The following is a 21,176-nucleotide window of genomic DNA, read 5'->3' on the forward strand; positions in this document are numbered from 1 at the left end:
TGGAACATATTTCTTTATTTCTTCATTTTCTGTGACTCTCTGTGTTGGTTCCTGTGCATTAGATAAAGCAGCTGCTTCTCCCATTCTTGATGGAGTGGTCTCAGTAGATGATGAATCTTATCATTCAGCTTGGCACTAGCTCTTGGTTGTCTCTCAAGCCTTTGTGATTGTCTAAGCTCCCTCCCTTGTGGCTCCCAATAGTTGAAGGTGTGCCAAGACCTGGCAGTGTCCCAAAGGGGAGGGTCAGTTAGTACCAATATGCAGGGTGAATGGAAGTTGGACCTTCAGGTAGCAGCTTTTTTTTTTTTTTTTTTTAAAGATTTTATTTTTTCCTTTTTCTCCCCAAAGCCCCCCCCAGTACATAGTTGTGTATTCTTCGTTGTGGGTTCTTCTAGTTGTGGCATGTGGGACGCTGCCTCAGCGTGGTCTGATGAGCAGTGCCATGTCCGCGCCCAGGATTCGAACTAACGAAGCACTGGGCCGCCTGCAGCGGAGCGCGCGAACTTAACCACTCAGCCACGGGGCCAGCCCCCTTCAGGTAGCAGCTTTTAAAGTGTGCAAGTAGATGTTTTTCAGGGAAAGACTGGGATATGAGTGTTTCTGTCTCTTCCCTCTGTGCTGTGCCCTGGGGGTTAGCTGCTTAAGAACCATTTTTTTGTTTTCTGCTGTCTTGTGGGTCCTGTGATCAAAAGCTCGACTTGCTACTAGAACCAGGCAATCAAGAGATACATCCCTTCAGTGGCAGATGCAATAGTCAGGATGCCAGGTGTGTGTACAAGCTTCTTCTAGGGAGATATTCATGATTTGGAGTGATCTACAGGGAGAATGCAGAGACAGTGTTTGCTGGCTTCCCAGTCTCCAGGGAGGATTGATGTCTGTCCCTAGATGTGTGCTGAATTAGAAGCCTGACCCTTAGGCCGCAGCTTTTAAAGTATATAAATAGGTCTCTTTCAGTGAATGACTGGGAGATGGGCATTTCTGTCTGCTGGCTCTGTTTTTGTATCTCTCTGGGGAGATAGCCAGTTAAGAACTATTTCTTTCTTTGCTATAATCCTGGTGAACCTGCCAGTGCAAGCCCTGAAGGTCGCTAGAGCCAGGCTATCAAGGGGTTTGTCCTTGGGTGGCAGCCACAAAAGCCAGGCACTAGGCCAGGCACCAGATATGTGCACAAACTCCTTTCAGGGAGATACAAATAACTTGAAGCTGGGCAGAAACAGAATGTGAATATGGTGCCCACTGGCCTTCCTGGTCTGCAGAGGTTTGTAGTTGGCTCATAGATGTGTGGTAAATATGAAGCCTGTCACTTAGGCTACAGCTTTTAAGCTATGTAAATAGGCATCTTTCAAGGAAAGACTGGGAGATGGGCGTTTCTGTCTGCTGCCTCTGTGCTGAGCCCTGGGGGGATAGCCACAGTGAGTCCTTACCAGTTTGCCAAGAAGTGTTTCTTTGCCGTAGTCTTGTGGATCTCTTGTATACAAGCCCCACTGGCTCTCAGAACTAGGTGTTTTGGGAACCTATTCCGCAGATGGAAGTCTTAAAAATTGGGGTGCTAGATGTTGGGTCCAAAACCTTCACTCTTCATGGAGAAGCTATAATTGTGAATTCCCTCCCATGTATGTATGTCGCTGTATTGGGAGTGGGGTTTATGGTGAGAGTATGTCTCAGTCTCTCCTACCCATTTGATGTAGGTTTTTTCTCATTTGCCCTATGTGTAGTAGTCACTCAGCTAGTTTCTGGATTTCCTTCAGAGGGACTTATTCTGTGTTTAGCTGTAGATTCAGTGTATCTGTGTGAGGAGGTGAATTCACGAGCCTCCTATGTCACCAGTTTGGACCAGAATTGGATTTGTGATTTTTAAATAATTGTCCCTTTGAATGAATAACTAACTGGAGAATTAACTAAAATGCTGATCATATATAAAATATAACACAAAAATGAGTCTTAGAATGCATATGACTTCATTTGTGTTGGTGCGTGATGTAACTTTGTTTTTGGTAAATATACTGTTAAAGAATATATTTGGAATAATATCAAAAGGATTCTATGTGTTGTTTATTGATATCATACATATATGTAATTTGGGTCATAGACTTGGTTCATAGTTATATAAAATAGATGGCATGGTGAGGGAGAAGAAAGATAAAATGTGAGTTTCTGCAGAAATACCAAAGGGAAGAAGTGCGGTGTACTTTTTATTGTACTTTTTTAATGTTAAAAAATTAAAAACTCTAAAACCCAAGGAAACTAAGAAAGCTCCTTGCATTTGTGTAACAATTCTTATCTATTAGTTGCAAAGCAAAAACAATAGAATATTAATTATATAGTAAAAATTAGCTTTTAACTGTGAAGATGTCCCGCTATCAAATTCTTTAGTTCATTAAACCTAGTTTTGGTTATTATTATTTTTAAAAAAATGTAATTGGGTAGTTCTGAGAAAAGCTTCAGAACAGCTGTATTTACAGCTGCAGATTTAGTCAAAATAGAGGTTTTTAAAGGCCCTCCCCCTCCCCTTTCGCATCTCTTTCCCTCACCCCAAATAACCCAAATTTAGTTGTAAAAGTTTTGGTGAGCTTAGGATTCCCGAAACTGGAGTACCATATGTTTAACTGCATGCAGATGTGATGATTCTACGTGGCTCTTTATTAAGGCTCCTGGAACCTTTTAGTTCTGCTGCTGCTCCATGCACAGTTAAATGATTTTTGTCAGTTTGTTTTTGTGTTGAATTTTATAGGTATATGTGCATTCCAAACACAGTTTAGTGATTTTAGTCAAGATCCAGGCTTCTGCTAAAACTACTTAGAAGAATAATAGTTTTTCAGTCTAAATTTGAGCTAATGTTGACATTATTACAAATTGACTGGAAATATCTGCAAAACCTTATATCTGTGTTTTTAAAAATATTTCTTCAAATTTTGCTCTGATAGGAAATTGCCTTTAACCTTGTCTAAAAACAAATTTGGTAAGTTTTTGGAGCAAGTTCTGTTATAATAAATCAGAAGTTAAATACACATCCATCTTAGCGCTCCCCTCACTCTCCGTTTCTGTAGCTTTATGATCTGGGGATGTGGATGCCATTCTAAGGTCTGTTTTCAGTCCCTCAGTCAGGGATTGGATATAAGGGTTATGAAGAACTGTGCTAAGAGCAAGGTTTGGGGCCAATCTCCCTGTCCTAGTTAATTACTATCTCTTTTGCAGATGCTAATTATGCTGATTATCTATCAGGGCTATAATAACGTAACTGGGATCCTAACCATAATTTTACAGTGTTATCTTCCCACAGTTTGGTTCAAAATGTTACCAATTGAACTCTCTCCCCAATCGGGAGAGACCTGAGGAAGGGTCTCTTGCCCTTCCTCTGACAGTTGTAGTGATTTGCTGTTGAATCACACAGAGAGAAATTGAAAGAGACTTCTGCCAAAGCTAACAACCGAACACTCAGATAGAGAAGCAAATGAAACATGCCTGTGTGTTCATAGCACCATGTTCAAAGGGATAAGGGTACAAAGATGTATGATTCTCACCTTCCAGTGCAGTGGGTAGAAAAGGTGCAAATATGTGCATTAAAATAATAAATCAACTTTTAGAGGGTTCATAAACTTGGATTTAAATACCCAGACTCAGGAACTCTTTAGATCTAGACCAACTTTCTTATTATTATACATGAGGAAACAGATTCAGAGAAGTCTAGTGAATTACCTTGAGTCATTGATTAAACAGGAGATTTATAGGGCGCTCTAAATATGAACTCAGGAGTAACAATGAGTAGCAAGTTAACTTTGCTTTTATAATCTTGGATGTTAGCTAACATTGATTGATTGCTCATTGTAGATACTTTTCTAGAGAAACTGCCGGTTCTTTTCTCACACGAGTCTAGTGAGATTATCAACAGATTGTGGATTTATATAGTAGGTTATTTTTAGAGAGGGTAAAATTGAACAAAAGCCATGATAGAGAATACTGGTGAATTCAAATGAATAGTAAAACACATTCGTTAAGACAGAATAAGGAAACTGTATTTACAAGATTGCATAGCTTTCAAAACCTACATTGGTTTATAGGTGTGAGGGAAGATAGCAGGTAAAATTTGAGATGGAGTATAATTGTGATGATGAAGTTACAACTAGTTATGTGAGGATAAAGGAAGAAACTTAACAGAAAGAAACTTTTAGGAAGGAAAATAAAATTTTGAGACTTTAATAAGATAGGAAAAGTGAAACGTGAAAAGCAATTTAATTTTATTTAGGAATGGCCATACCTTTATCTCATTATCAAAACTTTTCATCACTGTCTTCTTTCGTCGTCTTCCTTCCCCTACGGGTTCTCTCTGAGAAAGATTCTAGTGTGCTATAATGTGATATAGTGCAGCTGGCTTTGTTACTTTTGACCAGCATAGTTTTAGACTAAAAGTTTGCTTATTAAGACATACAAAAGCAAATAATTTTGAATTACTTAGACTTCTAAGCTTCAGTTACTTCACAAAAAATGAGTCTATGTCTTTGATGTGACTGTAGGATTGTTGGGACAATCAAATGAAATCACGTAAAAGTGTTTTAAAAACTGAAGACTTCACAAAGATAAATAATACTGTTTTTGTATTATAACTATGGCTTCAATCCAGCATGACAAATATTTGAGTATCTAGTATGTTAGAATCAGGGTTGTAGACTTTTGAATTCAGGAAGATAGAGTCTTTGCCTTTAAGATACTTTCTGTCTAATTTAGGGAAGAAGGAAATAAAACATATAATGCAAATGTCTACAGGATTTGAAAGAACATGGAAAGGGATTGAGAGGTTCAGCTGACCTAGATTTTGGCTTAAGTTAAAGAGTTACCCACCTGAATCTGCTCTAAGTCCATGAGACTTGGTATGCTGCAAGTGACGAAGTGAGCATTTTGGCCTTTCATGTATATCTTCTGCTTTTTGAGCTTTTAGGTAAGAGTGGACAGATTTTTAACTTGAGTTGCCGTGTGGTGAAAGTCTAAACTTGGGCTGTCCAATAGCTGCAGATAGGAGCTCGTTGATTTTTTTGGTGTACAGATATGAGTCAGTAGCTGAGTCAAAGTGCCACAAAGAATGTACAGTTTTTAGATTTGATGAGTATTGTCAATTAGATAGGTTCCAGATTTTAACGTCTGGGTTGGATACCTTCACGGGGGCTTGGAGGATTAAAGGGGGACTTTAGGAACATCTATTCCAAGCCCCTTGACGATACCTTTTACAGTGTCCCAGAATTAGCTTGAGTGTTTCTCACAGTGAGGAATCTTTCTGTTATGTGAGGCAGTACACAACACTTACGGGCCGTTGTGTTTGGAGTTCTTTGTTTTTGTGAGCCCCAAATGGCTTCCCTCTCCATCCGTTGTTTTGTATTCTTTACATTTTGTTGGATATGCTACAGGCTTGGCTGCGGAGAGAACCTGTTGATGGGGCAGGACTAGAAAGAAGAGAATGATGGGTTCTGGAAGCTGGAGGAAAAGGAAATATTGATAACAATAACAGCTGATACTTAGGCGCACTGATGTTCCAGGTGCTGTTTTAAATGCTTTTCGTGTTTTGTCTCACAACGATCTATGGTATTGATATTTTAATATTAAAAATTAGTTGTAGATTAATTTAATATTAAATCATTGCTTAATAGTATTTGCCCTTGTTGCAGATGAGGAAAGTGAGCCATCGTGCTTTACACAGTGGGAGGCGCAGGGTTCATGCTAGGGCTGTTTGATTCTAGAGACTAAGCTCTTAATATATTGCTTATTAGAGATACCAGAGGCATCTTTAGGAAAAATTCTCTGCCTCTTTTTCTCGAAGTGTGATAAGCGTTAGAGATAAAAAATGAATATTTTAAGACTGGTAATTTGGGTGGAGTTGGGGAGGTGAAATACAGAATTTATTCAACATTTTAAGATTTAATGAAGGCATCAGAAAGGAACCTGAATATAATCGACTTTGCAAATGAGGGGGAAAGGGAATTTTAGTTAGGCTATTGTAATGACTAGATTTTATGATGCTGTATAAGCATGAAAGCTTGATATAGGAATAGTTTAGTAAGAGCTTTAGTAGAAGTACTAGTTTATACCAGCACTGTCCAATAGAAATATAATCTGGACCATGCATGTAATTTAAAATTTTCTGGTAGCCACATTAAATAAGATAAAAAGAAACAGATGAAATTAGTTTTAATAATATATTTTATTTAACCTAATATATTCAAAATATTATTTCAACAATTAATATATAAATATCAGTGAAATATTTTACCTTATTTTATTCCTATAAGTCTTTGAAATCAGTATGTAGTTTACCTTTATAGCATTTCTTAGTTGAAACTAGCCGTGTTTCACATGCTCAGTGACCACATTTGGCTACTGACTACCTTACTAGACAGTGCATTTATATACCATTAGAAGATAAAAGATTGCTGTTGCTATGTTCATAAAAAATTTCTGATCGAATTACAAATAGATGGCGTATTCTCCCTCTGTGTAGAGCAGACAAGGAGTGGAGGGAAATTTGGGGCTGAAAGGCACCACTAATCAGTTATGTCCAGAGAATCTGCTCAGGAGTGGAACGTATTTCTTAGTAAGAAGGGGTGGGGAAAGCTTTACCAAGTGTTTAGGCTTCCTGCTATTTGAGGTTCTGTGGGTGTAATTTGGTTAGAGGGACTACCGTGGGACTCTAAAAGAATTTCTGCTATCATATTAGTTCTGGGCTCTGGTTTTATAGAAAGAGCACAGAGCTTTTTCTGTAGATAGAGCTCTGGAGGAGAAGGACACAATTTTTACTCTTGAAACATGATGTTTGTTGGTTCAGGGACTCTGTGCCTCTGTCTAGAACCCTTTACAACCTCACTGGTTTACTTTTTGTGGGATTTAATATGTTTAAGGTTATATTCCTCAGGCAGGAATTTCTAAAACATGCTTTTCCCTAAAAAAAAAAAAATACTAGTTAAATAAACATATCACATAAAAAAAAGACAATATATTTTTCCTAACCGTGAAAGTGCAATATGCATTCTGTGTAAAAATTTAGATAATGGAGATACCTATGTTTACATGTTTAATGAGCAGATCTCCAGCAGAAGGACGTGTTTTCACTTTGGCTTCCTCCTGCTGTACTGGGGTTCCTTGGGCAGGACCACTCCAGTAAATCAGAGCCTCTCTGGTTTGTAGTGGACAGGTAGTGAAGATTTTATTTCCTTTAAAGAGAGAGCAAACAAGTAGGAGGTATGTGTTCTTCCTGGCTGAGTTATATTTGTATATTGTTCTGTATTATGTATCATATTTTATTTAGCTAAGAGCCTAATTTTAATGAATTGAATTAAAAATCTTCTTAGAGAGTTATCTTTAAAACTGTTGGATTTGTAAAACTAAATAAGAGCTATAGGACTTCTGTGAACTTGTCGAGAGGTACCAGGTTAAAATATAAATTCTGCTCGATACAATTTAACAAAATAGAATGCACATTTATCATTACTAGTTTTCATTTTCTGAATTTGTAGTTTTTGTGGTATGCTGATGTTATCAGTGTATAAAGACAATCTTTTTTTGCCACAGCTAATTGTGTTTCATTCGATGTGAATGAAGTCTTGGTTGAAGTGGGGGTAAGGCAGCTTTGTAGAAACCAATGCTTACCATTTTGGGAATGGATGGTGGGAATAGGCAAGCTAGAAATATACTTGGAAGAAAGAAAACAGTAGCCACTTGGGAGGAACGTGATATGAGAAGAAAAACAGATGTTGTGAGAAAAGTTACAGTGTTTTAAAAAATAAATGATTCATACACAAAACTTAGTCATTAGGGACATAATTAGATTTTACAAAATTAGCAGAAAACATCATGTTAGAGAACTTTGAATTTCATATTTGTTATATTCATATTTTGTGTTGATGAAATATAAAAAAATCTCTTAGTTGTTTTGAATTGACCCCCTTGTGGCTTCTTAGAGTCTTAACTAAAGATCACAGTCCTTAGATATGGAAAGTCAGGAGACTGAGTTTGTAATGTTTTTGAGTTAAACAGCTAACACTGACTGACTTTAGACTAGATTCCATTAACCTGTCTGTTTGACCCTTGTCATACTGACACTTGTCATATTGACCCTTGTCATGGAGTTGTTATTTTATAATTCTAAAGTGCTGTGAAAATATTAAACACTCTTTAAATATTGTATTTATTAGAACATTCCTTAATACAAAGTAGCTCATTCATTAACCCATACTTAATTTTTTAATAATTACCTGTCCTTAGCTATGCTTCATAGTCCTCTGCCTGTCCTTCTTTAATTCTTAGTCATATAGGAACATTTGTGAAAGTGTGCCCGGGCCGTGACTGACTTGGGGATGACTCAGGAAGATTCTTGTAAAGGGTGGTTATAACTGTGGAATGATTTTGTACCCACTCTTGTTGCCCTGCTGCTTCAGGAAGTTAGCCCAGGTTAAAGGGTTCAGATTTTGGAGTTAATATGGACCATCTTAAATCCTGTCTTTGCTACTTAACCGTCCCTGGGCGAGTTACTTGCCCAGGCACGTTTTTAAACCTTAGTTTCCTCAACTGCAGCTTGGAAATAATAGCAACCACCTCTTAGGGTCATTATGAGGACTCCTACAAAATAATGTCTCAGGGATAGCAGCTTACTGCCTTTTTTTTTTTTTTAATATATAAAGACAACTTTTTAGGGTGGTTTTAGGTTCACGGCAAAATTGAGGGGAAAATACAGAGATTTCCCATATACCCCCTGGCTCCATATATGCATAGCCTCCTCCATTATCAGTACTCCCCCCAGAGTGGTACATTTGTTACAAGTGATGAACCTACATTGACACATCATAATCACCCAGAGTCCATAGTTTACCTTGGGGTTCACTCTTGGTGGTGTACATTCTATGGGTTTGGACAAATGTATAATAACATATATCTATCATTAAAATAACGTACAGAGTATTTTCACTGCCCTAAAAATCCTCTGTGCCTATTCATCGCTCCCCCTCAACTTCCAATCCTGGACAAGCCCTGCTCTTTTTCTGTCTCCATAGTTTTGCCTTGTTCAGAATGTCATATAGTTGGAATCACATAGTATGTAGCCTTCTCAGATTGGCTTCTTTCACTTTAAGGTCCTCCTTGTCTTTTCATGGCTTGATAGCTCATTCGGTTTTAACACTGCATAATATTTCATTGTCTGGATGTGTCAAAGATTACCTATCTGTTCACCTACGGAAGGATATCTTGGTTGCTTCCCAAGTTTTGGCAGTTATGAAGAAAGCTACCATAAACCTCCATGTGCAGGTTTTTGTGTGGACATTTGTTTTCAACTAGCAGCCACTTTTATTGAGCATTCATTTGTTTTAGCCAGACACTGTGTTACGTACTTTACATGCAGTGTATCATTTTATTCTTATGTATATAATAGATGATGTAAAGTTCATGGCCCAAAGTGACATATGTCCAGTAATTGGCTGCTATTATTTTTTCTCTGCGTTAGTTCCAAGCTTGTAGTTTAATCAGAAATTGAAGCTGTTGGGGCTGGCCCCGTGGCCAAGTGGTTAAGTTCGCGTGCTCCGCTTCAGAGGCCCAGGGTTTCACTGGTTTGGATCCTGGGTGCGGACATGGCACTGCTCATCAGGCCATGCTGAGGTGGCATCCCACATGCCACAACTAGAGGGACCCACAACTAAAAACATACAACTATGTACCAGGGGGCTTTGTGGAGAAAAAGGAAAAGTAAAAAAATCTTAAAAAAAAAAAGAAATTGAAGCTCTTAAGATGAGAGACAGGAGTGGGCATTCTGATCAGAACTAAAGGACTTATTGGGAAGTTGACAGTGGTTTGAAGCTGAAGTATATATTAAAGTTGCAGTTCAGGTATAATCTGCATGGTAATCACTTAGGAAGCTTACTAAAATGTAGAGTTTTGGGTTTATCCTCAGAATCTCAGACTTGATGAATCAGAATCTCTGGTCATGGACCCCAGAATTCTACAATTTTATGAGTTTAAATATACTTCTGATTTACTATGAAGTTTGAAAATCATCTTTTAAATGTATTCTTCCTGATGATTCAAAAATGATTCTGGTGATTTTTAGTTATTTTTCTTTGTTATAATAAACTTTCTACTTTATTGATGATGAAGTGGTAAATCTCATTTAAGTTTTTCACATGATATATAATAATATGATTTTTCTATGTTACGAGAGTAGGAGGAGTGGTGATATTTATTCATTCAGTTAGTATTTGGTAAATACCACTTATTTGAGGTATATTTTAATTTTTTTATAAGTATATCATTTTACTTTATTCTTAAAATGATGGAGTCTTTTTGAATAGGGTAGGAAAGGAAGGCAGTTGAGAACATACTACTGTGAAGATAGGTGGAGAGGCGTAGAGAGTGGTTTTCTGTTGCTGACTAGAAGGAAAAGATAACCATAAATAATTTACATAACTAATATGAATAATTAAAACCTGATGGAAATTTTCAAGGAGTTTTGGTATGGGTCATTTTGTTAGTCATATTAGTTAATGAAAGAGTCATATCAGGAATGCTCCACTTCTGTGTTTTTTTGACAGTTGCCTTGCCTCCTAAGAACACTCTTGGGTTTTGTCTATGTTGGCTTCTTGGGAAGTCTGACTCCACTCTTTGGAAAATCAAATTGCGTCCCACAGGGCTTCACATGGACCTTAGCTTTTTAGATTCTTCGGGTAAAACCTCACCCAGAGGAACCGATGCATCACTTCAAGTCATAATTTTAAGCTTAGGTGTTTAGAGGCTACATTTCAGTGAATCTTTGCATTGGTATTTTTAGCCCCCAAATCTTTCTTGCTTCAGCATTCACCTTATTAACTCCTAGAAGTTGTTTAAACAACTCTACTTTTAATCTATAGATTTTTTAATATCTGTAGTTTTGTTCATTCTCAGAAACTAGGTCACCAGGGCTTTGTCATTGTTAATGAAAAAGGTACACGTTTTTTCTTTAGGAATATGCTTGGACTGAAGGAAGCTAACACATCGTAGAAATTGTTGCTCTGTTTTAAGTGCTCATAAGATATAATTTTGCATATTTTAAACTCAGTCTATTTGCTAGTACAATATTATTATTTATCTCTGGGAACTTTGGCTGTTCTATTGTGCTATTTAGAATTCACATGAATTATTAAAACTTTCTAGTAGGCCTTTTTCTGACAGCCTCTGTCTGACCTCTCCTTTAAAAGTCTTCAACATTTAAAAAAATTTGGGTCTTACCGGGACTGGAATTTTTGCATGTAATGACAGAAGCAGAGAGTAGACTTTTTTAGAAGGAACAGTAGGGTACAGAAGAGGAGAAAAATCAGACTAAATTTACATCTTGCCTGTTCCATTGTGAAAAATAATCATAGCCTTATGTACTTTACTTTTCTGAGGGTCATTGTGGTAGTAGTAGAGGCAGTTGTAGGGGTGGACAGGGAGGCATGTAAGGGGAATGGGTCTCCTAACAAGGGGTTTCAAGTATTTTCCAAATGTAGATAACAAAGTGATTATTACTAAAAATTTTTCTTCCATAGGTATGTGTATCACTCACCCCAAAATAATGACAATATTGGTGTTATAAGTAACCTCCTGAGTTACTGTGTTGTGTGTCATGCTCCTCTCTGTTTTAAGCGTGGGCCACAGACCTGTAACAATATTGATGTAATAATATCATTACTATAACTCTGTTGATTTTTTTTTAACAGAGAAAAGCACACTGATTTTTTCCTTTACTCTTACAGTGTTTTTATTACCGATAATTATACTTTCCTCCTGAATTATTTCAGAACATTTTGGGATGGTATTGGCACACATACTGTTATTTCGTGGTTAAGAGTATAAGCGCTTAAACAGGATTATTTGGGTTCAGTTCTCAGCTCTGCCACTTACTAGTTATGTGACCTGGGGCAGGTGTTAGTTATTTTATATAACTCTTGCCTCAGTTTTCTTATTAAAACAGATTATAAAATTATCCACTTTATAGACATGTGTTGAGGATTAAATCATTTTGTAAAGAACAATGCCTGCAATTAGTACAGGCTGAATAAATATTAGTTTTTATTAAATAATAGTTATTATTCACTCAGTAAAAGAGTATTCTCAGTAAACTCTAATAGACTTTAAGAGTAAAAACATTTCATATTTAAAACTTTAGAAAAATTCAACTTGGTCATTTTTAGGGACACGCACACACACACTTACACTCATACCTTTTCAAACCATTATAGAACAGTGTTTTCCAAACTTTAATGTGCATACAGATTGCTCAGGCATCTTGTTAACGTGTAGATTCTTACTCAGTAGTTGGGGAATAGGCCTGAGATGCTGCCTTTCTGACAAGTTCCACAGGTAGTCTGGATGTAGCTAGTCCTCTGACTATACCTTGAGTATTAAAGTTACAGGATGTTCCATTAAGTGGTTCTCAGATCCCTCTGTCAGTGCATTATAAACACTTGGGTGTCTTTTGTTTTTGTTTTTTTTTTTTTCTGATTTTATTTTTTCCTTTTTCTCCCCAAAGCCCCCCGGTACATAGTTGTGTATTCTTCGTTGTGGGTTCTTCTAGTTGTGGCATGTGGGACGCTGCCTCAGCGTGGTCTGATGAGCAGTGCCATGTCCGCGCCCAGGATTCGAACCGACAAAACACTGGGCCGCCTGCAGCGGAGCGCGCGAACTTAACCACTCGGCCACGGGGCCAGCCCCTTGTTTTTGTTTTTTTAAAAATATACCTAGGCTCTATCTCAGACCAGTTAAATCAGATCTCTGGCATTAGTGTTCTGGGCATCATGATGATGATCATCATTATTATTTTTGTAAAAAATATTCTAGGTCATTCTAATGTGTAAACAGAATAAGAGCTACTTTAGTGATTTGAAGGAGAGTCAGTAAGCTAAGAAGCTCCATTTTATGTCTTCATTTACTTTATCTTCTGTTATTTTAAGCATCTGTAGGGATGATGAAGCACAGCTGGTCAGAACTTTTAAACTGAGAGTCAGCTAATATGTTGTCTTGAAGTTTTCTTTTCACTAGATTTGACTAAAAAGTTTGAGCCTTTCCTCATGGATCCTGTTTTCTGCTGCTTTCATCATTTTTGTAATCTCCTTTGGACTCTCCTTAATTTCTCAGCAGCTTCCTGAAAGTATAGTAACTCACACTCAATATAAAACTGCTTTAACGAAACGAAACAGTGGCAGAGGCAGAAGAACAAAGTTCCTTCCACTTCTTAAATTCTGTGATTTTTATTATTTAAAGTGGAAAACTTATATTTGTTTCAGATTTTTTATTGGCCTTTTCTTTGTGTTTTTGGGGGCTAAAATGTGTTTTCTACCATGATATTTCTTTTAATGTATTACTTTCTTAGGTTATGTTCCCCCTTCTTTCTTTCTCACTGTACTTCTTGCATCCATTTCCCATCTTGTACCTTTTTTTGGGGAGAGGCATTTTCCCCAGGGACTGTCATGGACTATCATGTTTTGGGAGAATAGTTTTCCAAAGTGATCAAGATCATGCCTAATTTTATTCCATCTAGCCGTGATGTATCAGTTAGAATCTGGACAGGGAAATAATCTACACTAGCGATTTCTGCCACGAAAATTTAATATAGGTAATGGGTTACGCAGGTGTTGGAGGGTGGAAAAAGCAAAAGGGAAACACTAGAGTACCACAGCGGCAATAGCTGCCGAAAGCAGCAACCATCCACAGGGCTGTGGGAACAAAGAAGAGCTTGGAGTGGAGCTGGGGCTCAAAACCTCTGCGGGGGCTGCTGCTTCGCTGTTGCTGGTATTTGTGAGGGGTACTTCTGAGAGTGCCCATAAAAACTGGTGACTGTCACCAACTGCTGCTGCTGGAGTGGAAGGCTCATGCTGGGGCAGTGCTGACTGGCAAAGGCAAGTTTCTCCTTCTAGTGCCCTTATTGGCAGTATGAGGAAGCTAGCCGGCAAAAGAGAAAAGTAGTTTCCAGAGTTCTATTTTCAGCATTACTGAACTGAGTATTAAAGGGTGGATTTGAGCTGAGAGACAATAGCTGAATAACCAGTACATATAGCTTTCTCTTTTGGTTACACGATGGCATAGGCTTTTGGTCTGTTGGTCTCTTTCTTAGCCACTGGAACCCCACCTGCTGTTAGTGTCTAGGATTTGGAGTGAAAGGAGTTGTTATTATTGTTTTTAAATTAACTTGTCTAGTTAATGCGATATGGAGGCATGAGACATGACTGCTTGCTCCAAGATAACCGTCACAGCCGTTCTTTTCTTGGGACCTGAGATTTAATCATTAGATATTCATTTCTTTGGCTCTCGATGGGTTTCTGTTTTTCAAGATCTCTTATATAAAGTGCAAAAATTGTGACGGGAATAATGATGCTAGAAACCAGAGGTTAAAAATAGGTTGCTTATTGGTGAAACCAATCTTTGAACAGAAGGTTATACCTTCTCTCTCATTCTGATATTCTTCCTGCAGAGCTTCTCAAATTTTAATGTGTATGTGAATTATTTGGGAGTCTTGTTAAAGTGCAGATTCTGATCAGTACGTCCCTGGATAGGACCTGAGATTCTACATTTCTAACAAGCTTCCAGGGGAGGCCGAAGCTACTGGTTCCTATATCAGACTTTTCTTCTCCCTTCCCTGGCTTGAGAGCCGCTGTTCTGGCTTGGATCCTATGTTAGACCTGGTTTTGAGTGGTTGAATGGTGAGTGATTATAAAGTAAGAGTTCTTGCAAGCCTGCCTAGCTGTCTAGAAATATTTTGAGCAACCTTAGAGGTATTTACGCTGTTTCTTTCCAGGTGGGACCAGAAGGGCATATACCTCTGAATAGGTTGACTTTTCTTCCATAATTTTGACGTTGCTCTGGATGCAGAGGCATGCCCATCATTTGTAAGTTTTTCTGGGACATCTGAGGTTTTTCAGTAATTGTGTACGTGTTTAAGGTAAACTGACTATTGAGAGCTAGGATAGGAGGATAATTAGCATATTCACACATCATATATCTTGCCTTCATTAAAGCCATTATTCTTGATTAAATAGGGCTATCTATGGATTTCAAAAATTGCATTTGGTTTGAATTTCATACTAATTGCATTTCCCCACTTTCACACTTTGATGTACTTAAACTTGTCATCAAAGCATAGGGTCTTGCCTTGAGCCAAATAAATGCTAGTCTATCTTAATGGAACTTTGACTACAACCCAAATTTATGAAGTTTGTTAGTTACTCTTTACATTTAGATTTTACTTCACCAAGGTATACCTGATAGCATGAATAAAAAGTTAATCTTTTATTCAGTTGCCATCTTTCAAGATTTTGTTTCTGTCCCCCCTCCCCCCCATTCTCAGATCTTTCTTTTTGTCTTTACAGAACTAGATTTCCAAAGAGTCTAGGTACTTTCTTTGTCTGTCGGTGCTTTATATCAATGTTACCCTTAAATTTTGAATTCAGGCTACAGATAAGAGAAATAATTGGTCTCTTTATCAGTTGAGGTAAAAGAGTTAAAATGAAAGTTAAGAATTCAGGGGATTCCTACAGAAAAGAAAGGTGAAAAAAGCTCAATTTTAAGATCCTAAACAAAGCATTTTGATTGGCAGACAGAGACCCTTGCATGCACACAAACATCCATATTTGAATATTTATAGACGATAATCTGTCAAAATTACTGTTATTTTAATTTGCCAAGCTTGGTTGATTGCTGCAGTTGGATGTCAGTTGAATTCTAGATGAGGAACTGTAAATGTGATCTGGTATGGAACATGCTTTTTGTCCTTGAAACTGTTTGAGTATTCCTGCCCCGCCTCCTATCTTTTTTTTCAATAGGGCCTTTTTGTATTAGTTGAACTTTCATGTTCTTTTCTATGAAAAAAAATAATGAGTGATAGTGGTAAATATTAAAACTTATTTTAGTTAAAAAAAAATCTGTTCACATTTAGTGATCAGGAATTGTTTAAATAGTTTTAACTATTTGTCCACCCTTTACTTCAAAGGTGCCATCGCTGGAGAGTTCAAACCTAGGGATGTATATCTCATTTGAATGGCCTATGAGGTTGTATGTGAGATGTGTTTTATGTTAACAACAAAGAAAATGTATAATTGCAGATAATTAATGTTACCACTTTCTTTTGTCTCCTTTTGAGCAGTTGATAATTTTAGTGACCCAGATTCAAGCAATAGTATCTTTCTTTGGAATATCATGTGATTTTGTTAGCTTCTTATGTTCTAGGGGAAGGAAGATAAGCCATTTTTCATAGTTAATATTGAAATAACTTTGTTAATAAATCAAATTTTTCTCCTTTTAAAGTTAGGAAACCTTTTCTCTTTAGGTGGTGTCCCCTCACCCAAAAACACTGTCCTATTTATTGATGCTGTATCACCAGTCCTCAAAAGATTTCACTGGGACTACGTTATTTCAGCCCTAGAAATGACATGGTAACTTTCTAAAAATTGTATGACTTTTGGAGCAGGACTGCATTCTGTCTTTTGTCCATTCTCAAATCATTTCCCCAAGGATGTCTCCCTAATTCCTCATTATCCTCCTAGGAAAATTATTTGTCCAACTCTGTAGCTATCCTCTGGCTGAAGAGCAAGGTTATTAATAATTCCTTAAGATGTTACCTAATCTCCTAATTTTGTAATGGCTCACCATCTGTTCACTGTATAAAGGGCTGAGAAATGTCTCTTGTACCTAATGCATCACAGATGTGGAAATAATAAAATAACATTTACATATATGTAAAGTGAAGATACTGCCAATATGTTCCCCTGGGTTTGAGCTGGATAATTCATCGTTGTGGATACAATTTGTATGTATGTAAACTGGCTTTAGTGTAAATGAGCCAAAAGGTGGAAGGATGAACTCCATATATATCTCAAGGTTCTTTCCAGGTTTATGATTCTAATTTAATCCTTATAGTGCCTAGATTTCCCAAATGAAAGAAGACAGCTTGTCTAAAGGTTTCTCAACAGATCTATTTCATAGTAATTTTAAAGACCAAAATTTGATCGGAATAAAAACATTTTGGTATGTTTTTGTGCCTCAATGTTTTTTTTCCTTCCCTCAGAGTATTATTCCTGGAAAAGCAAAATAAATCTTATGAATTCAGTCATAATTTTGCAGTTTAATTGGAGTTTTAGGATTTTTCTGGTGTGCCAGCTAGACATTTTGGAGAGTGTTCCTAGTCTTTTTTTCCACTGAAATGTTCAGGAGACCAGAGGAAAACACAACCAGCTGTTAGATTCCCATTTCCTTTGGATGATGTGTTGAAACTCAAAAGGAACTATGAAAATTTTAAACATAGTTGAGCAGAGGTTCCAAAAGGTAGCACTGTAATACCATTTTTTTCCTCCGTATTTATCTGCTTGGCTCCCAGTACTGAGCCTGAATTGTGAGTGGTGAAGACATTTAACAGGCTTATTACTCCATAGGGTGAAACAAATGAAAAACAGAACTAATTTCAAAGTTAAAACTTAAAAAAAAGATAATTGCAGAAGTGAAGAAGGATGAATGAACAAGGATGATCATCCACTCATTCAACACATATATGAAAGTCTACTATGAACCAGACACTCCACTGAACACTGGAAATAAAGCAGTGGTTAAAAGAATCAGTCCCTGCAGTCTTGGAACTTAGATTGCCTAGAACAGTGAGTAGATCATAATAGACCCTTAAAAATATTTGAATAAATAAATGTGTGTATTGTGGAGAAGGATTTGGGGTAAAGGATATTTTAGTGAAGAAGTGTGGAGTGTTCTGTTCTTTGTATTAGAGATATTTCATTAAAAAAATTAGGAAGCGGGGCCGGCCCCGTGGCCAAGTGGTTAAGTTTGCGCGCTCCGCTGCAGGAGGCCCAGTGTTTCTTGGGTCGAATCCTGGGTGCGGACATGGCACTGCTCATGAGGCCACGCTGAGGCGGCGTCCCACATGCCACAACTAGAAGGACCCACAACTAAGAATGTACGACTATGTACCGGGGGGCTTTGGGGAGAAAAAGGAAAAAATAAAATCTTAAAAAAAAAAATTAGGAACAAATCAAATATCTATTAATAGGGAAAATAGTTAAGTAAGTTATGGTCATACATAGAATGTAATACACTGGATCAAAAAATAATGACATACATAGATATATATTGGCTGATGTAAAAAATGTTCTTTACCTAATGTTGAATTAAAGAAAATAGGCTATAGAATAGGATGTATGGAATGATTTCTTTAATGTAAGATTATTTACATTTATATAAAATGTCTGGAGAGATGGTGGAGAAATGGTAACAATGAATTATTCCTTGTAGGAGGTGGGTTTCCTGTGTTCTTTCCTTTATCCTTTATGTATTTCTGTGATTGTTTCTTTTGTTTTACAATGACCGTGTGCCACTATTTAAAAATAATTAATCTAATTTAAAATGTTTTTGGATAAATTGATTTTTTAACTTAATGTCTGTATCAGTAAACATAGTTGGTGGTCCCTTGTCCAACCACCATGGTTGGTGGTTCGTTGTCCTGTAAATGTAAAATGTATCTACATTAAAAAATTCTGCATTTTCTTTCTGGAAGAATTTAGTTAACCAGAGGAAAATACTTACCTTTACCATTTAGCATTTACCTTGAACACTCAGAGGATATAGTTTTAAAATGATCAGTAACGTTTTTTAACGTGTTAAGGATAGGAAAATATTTAATAGTGATTTTAATTTTGTTTTATTTATACTTTGAAGAATGTCTGCATAATTAGATGATGGAAAACTGAGAAGATTCCTTAGCTTTTTTGTGTATTTGAGAACTTAGTTTGGATGTAGTTCTTAATAGATACTACATTGAACTGCATATTTTATCCTTTGCCTAGTATGACTGCTGATTTTCTTAATTACAGAAGAGAATACATGTGCTTTGGGAGTCCCGGTTATATCTGGTCAATATTCTTAGGTTTTCATAGTATAATAGGATAGATTATATTAAATAACTACTTCCTGACTATTTTCTTGCAATAGCTTGTGTTTTTATCAGGAGAAATTAATGGATTCATGGAAAGTGTTCCATCCTACACGTAGATTGTTCATAGCAAACTCATTTTGTTAGAAATACTATAGCAACTTTACTTTTTTTATCTTCTGGAAGATCATGGTGACTCTAGTTATTGGAGTTCCAAACAATATGTGATTGAAAAACCCTGACGCCAGAGCAAACAATATGTGATTGAATTAGAAAACGATGTCTAGAGTTTTTTTTAAAATCTTTTAAAATAATATTAAACAATTATTTAAATTATTATTAATTTAATTTATTATATTACTTAATAATTATTTAAATTGTTAAATGATACTGTTAACCTTTAAAGGTTAACATTGCTTAGGTATAAATAAAAGTATTATTCGTCTTCAAAACAAGAGTTTTATCAGGCTATATAGTCCTTTGGACTGTGATATAGCAAATTTGAAACAATTATTGTTTTTCTAGGTGATTTGCTTTAAGTGCCTTAATTGTATAAAATCTTCACCCACTGAGCATACGAAACAAAGACATCGAACTATAAACCTTGGAAGGTGATTTTAGATCCTTTCTCTCCTTTTTACTTTTTCTTTTCTGAAAAATAAGATGCCTGTTCTAGTTCAGTGAATATGGTAATATCAAATCCAGGTAAACTAGTACATCTCATCTTGTCTTCATTTTTTAACGTGAGATAGATTATAGATTGGAGAATAAATCGTTTTGTTAGATGACTGCTTCTAGTATAAAAATATGGATCTTTTTAGCAGTAAGTCACTCTATTGTACATACTTTAAATGTTTAAAAATAATTTATAAGAAAGGAATTATAGAAAAACTGAAACAAAATACCTCAATTAAGACCATATACATGAATGATAGGTAGCACTTATAATTGTTATTTTAACTGTGAGGCAGACACGTATGTAGATAAAAACATTGTGTATGTTAGTCTAAATGAAATTAATGGTTTCTCCTTTTATACGTTCTCACAATACTTGTGCTTTTCTTCATTGCATTCATTTATTCATTAGTCAACAGTATTTATTAAGTGCCTGCAATACTACAGGCACTGTTCTAGACTGCGAGTGATACCTGTCAACAAAAGAGAAATTATTGATCTCATGGAGCTTATATTCTAGTAGGGATACGGATCCTAAGCAAATAGGTATGTCAGATGGTGATAGATGTTCTAGAGAAAAGTAGGTACATCAGGGCAGGTGATAGGGAATGTGGGATTGAGGAGTGTATCATTTTTATACAGAATGGTCAGGGAAGGTTTCACTGAGAAGGTGCTGGTTGGGTGATGACCTGAATTTGGTGAGGGACAGAGCTATGGTGGATATTTGGGTAAGTGTGTTTCAGATAAGTTCAGAAGCCTTGTGTTGGGAGCAGGCTCAGCATGTTTAGAAACATAAATTGTGTAATTATTTGTTTCATTTTTGCTTTCCTTGTAGATTCTAAGATCCACTAAAACAGTGGAGATTATCTCTGTCTTGCTCATTACTGTATCTTTGACACTCAGTACAGTGCCAAGCACTTGGTAGGCAGTGGGGCAGTGGGTAAATATGGATGAATTCATGAATGATGAGGGGAAACTAGAGGAATCCTTTTTTTTTTCAATTCATAGTACTAAAATAGTTTGAGCTGCAAAGGTTTTTATAGGTCATAAGAAAACAAGAGAGCTCTTTAGGTAGAGTGACTCTTCCACAAGTCACTGTTAATTATGAGTAGTGTTCTTAGGATGGCAAAGATTTTTCTCTTATTCTAACTATTGATAGGAGATCCTTTTGTTTCAGATCTCTGGTAGACATGGGAAGATATTTGCTGTGGAAGACCTCCTTACAGTCAAATCTGGAATCAGATAACTGGGTTGAAATTCCTGTCTGACACTTGTGAGCTGTTTGACACCACTCCCACTGCCTGTTACTTCACCTTTAAATGCCCTGATTTTCTTATCTGTAAGACATATGTTGTTCCCTTTCCAGTATTCTTTATACCATAAACATTTTCTCTTGCATAGTGGGATTTTCTCATTAATTTTCTCATATGCTACTCATGTAGACTATTCTTTGTTTTTTTTAAAAAGAAAGTTGTGATTGAGAACATAGGACTTTGGAATCAGACTTAGATGTGTTCTATGAAAGCTTACTCCTTAAAGTTATTTGTTAACATGTGTCCAAGTTTTATCTAACTAATGAGGGAACAATCAGGAAGAC

General features: G+C 36.5%; 1 protein-coding gene across 5 annotated transcripts in view; it reads left to right on the top strand.

The window, feature by feature from the left end:
- Positions 1-21,176, top strand: part of FUT8 (fucosyltransferase 8) — a 277,816-nt gene that overhangs the window by 83,534 nt on the left and 173,106 nt on the right. Inside the window, exon 3 of one of the 5 annotated variants that reach the window (XM_044773775.2) lies at positions 20,757-20,918. The exons of the other annotated variants lie outside the window; for them this stretch is intronic. The gene's annotated coding sequence lies outside the window, so the exon portion shown is untranslated. The remainder of the gene's footprint in view (positions 1-20,756; positions 20,919-21,176) is intronic. 5 annotated transcript variants of the gene reach the window in all.

This window comes from Equus asinus, chromosome 7 (assembly GCF_041296235.1).
Source record: "Equus asinus isolate D_3611 breed Donkey chromosome 7, EquAss-T2T_v2, whole genome shotgun sequence".
NCBI classification, from domain to species: Eukaryota; Metazoa; Chordata; class Mammalia; order Perissodactyla; family Equidae; genus Equus; species Equus asinus.